This window comes from Ambystoma mexicanum, chromosome 7p (genome assembly GCF_040938575.1).
Source record: "Ambystoma mexicanum isolate Mex_15411 chromosome 7p, UKY_AmexF1_1, whole genome shotgun sequence".
In the NCBI taxonomy this organism is placed as follows: Eukaryota; Metazoa; Chordata; class Amphibia; order Caudata; family Ambystomatidae; genus Ambystoma; species Ambystoma mexicanum.
In genome coordinates this window covers 174,406,992-174,412,991 of record NC_090939.1, presented here as the reverse complement: position 1 = coordinate 174,412,991, position 6,000 = coordinate 174,406,992, and positions in this window count along the sequence as shown.

Sequence of the window (6,000 nt, the reverse complement as noted above, 5' to 3'; positions counted from 1 at the left end):
ATTCCATCGCTCCACAGCCCAGCCCCAGGACCCAGTTGCCCACCCACTCCTGCCTCTGGGGTTGTCATGTCGGGGCTAACACCATCTGTGACCACTGACAACCCCCGGCCAGAGAGGCAGAGGGGCACCAGCTTCAGTGCCACCGAAGTTGGTGTCCTGGTGGAGCAAGTCCTGGGGCAGTATGATGCCCTCTTTGGAAGTTCCCGCGCCGACAAGGAAGGACGGACTCGGATCTGGACAGACATCGTGACTGCCATCAACGCGGAGGGGGTGGCAGTCCGGGACTTACAACATGTCAGGAAGCGCTGGGAGGACTTCAGGTCCAGGACCCTGAACAAGGCCCGGCGCCTCTTGAAGGCAGCGGATGCCAAGGGGCGCCGGGGCGACTTGTCGGAAGAACAGATGGGGGTCCTGGAACGCATATCCCCAGCGCTCCACGTCCAGGTCCTAGAGAAGCAGAGCCGTCTGGAGTCGAGCGGTGAGTGTACATGCATCCTGGTTGTGAGCAGGGCGTGTGGTGATCATTCCCCATTGTGCCAGTTGCACATCTGTTTGTATGGGGTGGAGTATGGGTGGGGGTGTACAGGGCCGTGGGGCTGACACATGCGAGGGCTGTAATGTGTGAGACATGGATGGTGCTTGTGTGTGTGGGCTTGCATGGCAAATGCAGTTGTGCGTGCACACATGTTTGGATGAATGTGTATGTAAGTAGACATGTCCGTGATGTCAGGCATGTATGTTGTTTTCGGCTGCATGTATGAGCACTGTGTACATGTGCATGTGTGTGTATTTGTCAAAGGTGCAACAGTGATGCTACATGGATGCATGTGACAGCGGTATGTGGAAGCCTGATTGGCAGATGTGACATGGATGCCCGTCTGAACAGTGCGACACTTGGCAGAGGTGTAGACATGCATGCAAGTGTGGTGGTGTGTGTACATGTGTGGTGCACTTCCTGTGTTGCATGTGATGTATGGCTCCCCTTTGGCTGCTGATGCTGTTGTATGTGTGGGGATGGTGGTGGCAGTTGCGATATGGCTGTGGTATGGCTCATGTGTGCCAGTTGCAATGACATGTCTGTTGGGGATTGTGATGACATGTCTGAGGTTTGCCAATGCCACTCATGTGCAACTGTCATGCGTGTATGTGTCCATTGTACAGTGCCCTGATGCCTGTGTTTTGTTTCTCCCTGTCTGCAGCGTCAACTGATGAAGAGGGCGGAGAAGGTGCTGTGGAGCACAGCGGCGGGGATCCGACCGCCAGCCGGAGACGCAAGGCCCGGCTCCCCTCCCGTGTTGTCATCTCGTCGGGGAGTGAGGAGTCCGGTGCCGCGTCCCAGGCCGCAGCTGCCGGGGGGAGGTCCAAGAGGCGGAGGTTGCAGTTGGACTCCTCGGCAGCAGAAGGGGCAGCTGGGACCCCACAGGGCCCAACAGGGGAAGATGGCACAGAGTCATCCAGGTTGGTGGGGGGTCTGGTGGAGGAGGAGGCCGTGCAAGCACCAGAGACGGGGTCTGGAGGTGGGGATCCCACTGGTGCTAGTGGTGCAGTCCAGGACCAGGGACAGGAGGCAGCACAGGCGGCCGCGGAGGTGCCTGTGTGCAATCCTGTCCCCGATCCTGTCCCTGCATCATCTTGCACCAGCAGGGATGCCTACGTCCAGACCCGTTTTCAGGCAGGGGATGAGCTGACGTCAACTGGCCTTCCTCTGCCTGCGGACGTGGCTATCCAGGTCCGGGTTGAGCCTGTCCTGGCTGGTGTGGCGTTGCGTCAACGGGCCATGCGAGGTGACCTGCAGTCTTTTCATGGAGAGACTGCACGTCATCTCGAATGGCTCGTTGACCACGTCAGCCTGCTGGGACAGGTCACCCAGACCGGATTCCTCCGTCTGATGGGGCTTGTTCCGACCCCCTCCTCAACTGGACCCCCTACGCGCCAGTCGTCCTCTGTGCCATCTTCCCACCCATCAGTCACCTGGGTGCCCTGTGGAGCTGCCTCTGACAGTGCGGCCAGGCTGGTGGAGGAGGCATCTCTGCCACAGTCGGGAGTCGGACATCCAGCAGGGGTGGCCACATCAACAACTGCACCCCAGCCGGCGGAGGATGTGCAGGCAGCAGGAGGCAGTGCACGGGCAGAGGCAGAGCAGCAGCAGCAGCAAGATGGTGGGAGCCATGAAGGCTCGGGGCCTTCGACATCGGAGGGGCAGGCATCGGCCGGAGGGCAGGAGGACCCAGGACAGAGAGTGTCTTCCGTGTGGCAGCGGTTGGGCCACGCCATAGGTGCGGAGCGGCGGCGGGCGGAAGAGGCGCGGCTCACAATGGTCAGGGCGGAGAACTCCATGCGGAGGGCCCTGAGGCGGGCCGAGTGCCTCGAGGCAATCCGCAGGGGGTTGGAGGAGGACACGGCGTCGTCCCTGCGGACCCTCGGGGCCATGGAACTGGACCGCCTCCGGGACATCGAACAGGAGTTCGATGATGCCCTGGCCCGGAACACCACAGAGTGAGCCGCTGGACTTGCCCACCGCCTTTGTACATAGTTCTTTAGTTTTAGGTTTCCTTTGTTTTTTCTTATGATTTGGAGTCGACGGACACTGCTCCACTTTTTGTATATAGTTGATATTTAGGTAGGTTTTTTAGGAGGTTTCCTTAGTTCTGTTGTGATGATGGACACTTGTTATTTTTGTACATAGTTCTTTGTTGCACGGAGAGTTTTTACATTTCACTTTGGACAACATTTTTTGGATTAGATTTTCTAGTTTTGTGTTTTTATGCGGACATGCGGCTTCTTTTTTCACATTTACATTGTAGTTAGTTTTCTTTCTTTAGCATTTGTATTTTTTTCTAATACATTTTTTTTTACATTGTTCACTGTGTGGTTTCATCTCATTGGTTTCATGCATGTCATGTTGTGTGTTTTCCCATTCAATTGGAAAATATGTGTGTGACGGACATGGGTTCATTTGCTTCATGAACATTGGGGGTGTAACATGTGATTTCCATTTCCATGTGGGTGAATGGGTTACTTGGTAGGGCTTTTTGGCTGTGGAGGCTGACCAATACGCACATTGTGAGGACCTGGTGGGGGCTGCACATGGTGGCAGGGGGGTGGGGGTGGTGGGAGACATGAGTGGGGGCCTGGTGGAGGGTGCCCCTGCACTGCTGGGGGGTGGGGGTGGTGGGAGACATGAGTTGGACATGGGTGGGGGCCTACTGGCAGGTGCCCCACAGTGCTGGGGGGTGGGGGTGGTGGGAGACATGAGTTGGACATGGGTGGGGGCCTGCTGGCAGGTGCCCCACAGTGCTGGGGGGTGGGGGTGGTCGGAGACATGAGTGGGGCCCTGGTGGAGGGTGACCCTGGTGGCTGGGGGGTGGGGGTGGTGGGAGACATGAGTGGGGGCCTGGTGGAGGGTGCCCCTGCACTGCTGGGGGGTGGGGGTGGTGGGAGACATGAGTGGGGGCCTGGTGGAGGGTGCCCCTGGTGGCTGGGGGGTGGGGGTGGTGGGAGACATGAGTGGGGGCCTGGTGGAGGGTGCCCCTGCACTGCTGGGGGGTGTGGGTGGTGGGAGACATATGTGGGGGCCTGGTGGAGGGTGCCCCTGGTGGCGGGGGGGTGGGGGTGATAGGGGACATGAGTGGGGGCCTGGTGGAGGCTGCCCCTGCACTGCTGGGTGGTGGGGGTGGTGGGAGACATGAGTGGGGGCCTGGTGGAGGGTGACCCTGGTGGCTGGGGGGTGGGGGTGGTGGGAGACATGAGTGGGGGCCTGGTGGAGGGTGCCCCTGCACTGCTGGGGGGTGGGGGTGGTGGGAGACATGAGTGGGGGCCTGGTGGAGGGTGACCCTGGTGGCTGGGGGGTGGGGGTGGTGGGAGACATGAGTTGGACATGGGTGGGGGCCTACTGGCAGGTGCCCCACAGTGCTGGGGGGTGGGGGTGGTGGGAGACATATGTGGGGGCCTGGTGGAGGGTGCCCCTGGTGGCGGGGGGGTGGGGGTGATAGGGGACATGAGTGGGGGCCTGGTGGAGGCTGCCCCTGCACTGCTGGGTGGTGGGGGTGGTGGGAGACATGAGTGGGGGCCTGGTGGAGGGTGCCCCTGGTGGCTGGGGGGTGGGGGTGGCGGGAGACATGAGTGGGGGCCTGGTGGAGGGTGCCCCAGCACTGCTGGGGGGTGGGGGTGGTGGGAGACATGAGTGGGGGCCTGGTGGAGGGTGCCCCTGGTGGCTGGGGGGTGGGGGTGGTGGGAGACATGAGTGGGGGCCTGGTGGAGGGTGCCCCTGCACTGCTGGGGGGTGGGGGTGGTGGGAGACATGAGTGGGGGCCTGGTGGAGGGTGCCCCTGCACTGCTGGGGGGTGGGGGTGGTGGGAGACATGAGTGGGGGCCTGGTGGAGGGTGCCCCTGGTGGCTGGGGGGTGGGGGTGGTGGGAGACATGAGTGGGGGCCTGGTGGAGGGTGCCCCTGCACTGCTGGGGGGTGTGGGTGGTGGGAGACATATGTGGGGGCCTGGTGGAGGGTGCCCCTGGTGGCGGGGGGGTGGGGGTGATAGGGGACATGAGTGGGGGCCTGGTGGAGGGTGCCCCTGGTGGCTGGGGGGTGGGGGTGGTGGGAGACATGAGTGGGGGCCTGGTGGAGGGTGCCCCTGCACTGCTGGGGGGTGGGGGTGCAGGGGGACATGAGCAGGTGTGCAGGGTAGTCCCCTGTTTTGTGGGCTGCCTGCAGGGGCTGTGGAGGGTGTACAGGGAACACCTGTGAGGACCCACCCAGCCTAATTGCGTGTGATAATTCCCGCACACCCCTGTAATACACGTACCAAGCCAAATCGCGTGTGATAATTCCCACGCACCCCTGTAATACACGTACCTGGCCAAATCGCATGTGAAACTTCCCGCATACCCCTGTAATACACGTACCCTGGCCAATCGCGTGTTGAACTTCCCGCGTACCCCTGTAATACACGTACCCTGGCCAATCGCGTGTTAAACTTCCCGCGTACCCCTGTAATATACGTACCCTGGCTAATCGCGTGTATAACTTCACGCGTACCCCTGTAATACACGTACCCTGGCCAATCGCGTGTTAAACTTCCCGCGTACCCCTGTAATACACGTACCCTGGCCAATCGCGTGTTAAACTTCCCGCGTACCCCTGTAATACACGTACCCTGGCCAATCGCGTGTTAAACTTCCCGCGTACCCCTGTAATACACTTACCCTGGCTAATCGCGTGTTAAACTTCCCGCGTACCCCTGTAATACACGTACCCTGGCCAATCGCGTGTTAAACTTCCCGCGTACCCCTGTAATACACGTACCCTGGCTAATCGCGTGTATGACTTCACGTGTACCCCTGTAATACACTTACACTGGCTAATCGCGTGTTAAACTTCCCGCGTACCCCTTTGATACACGTACCCTGGCCAATCGCGTGTTAAACTTCCCGCGTACCCCTGTAATACACGTACCCTGGCCAATCGCGTGTTAAACTTCCCGCGTACCCCTGTAATACACGTACCCTGGCTAATCGCGTGTATTACTTCACGTGTACCCTGTAATACACTTACCCTGGCTAATCGCGTGTTAAACTTCCCGCGTACCCCTGTAATACACGTACCCTGGCCAATCGCGTGTTAAACTTCCCGCGTACCCCTGTAATACACGTACCCTGGCCAATCGCGTGTTGAACTTCCCGCGTACCCCTGTAATACACGTACCCTGGCTAATCGCGTGTATGACTTCACGTGTACCCCTGTAATACACTTACCCTGGCTAATCGCGTGTATGACTTCACGTGTACCCCTGATATGCACGTTACCCGCTTTGCGTTCCTTGTTTGGCTGCCCTGTAAACTGGTCCAGGGTTAGCGCAGCCCTTTGCGATGATTTAGCGATTTTGCTGGCTTTTCCTTGCGCGAGGGCGTTCTTGGGGGCGTTACTGGCGCTGCTGCAGGGTCGCTGCGATACTCTGCGCCACGGCTGGTTTGGGAGCATGAAATCCATGAATACGCTGTGCGC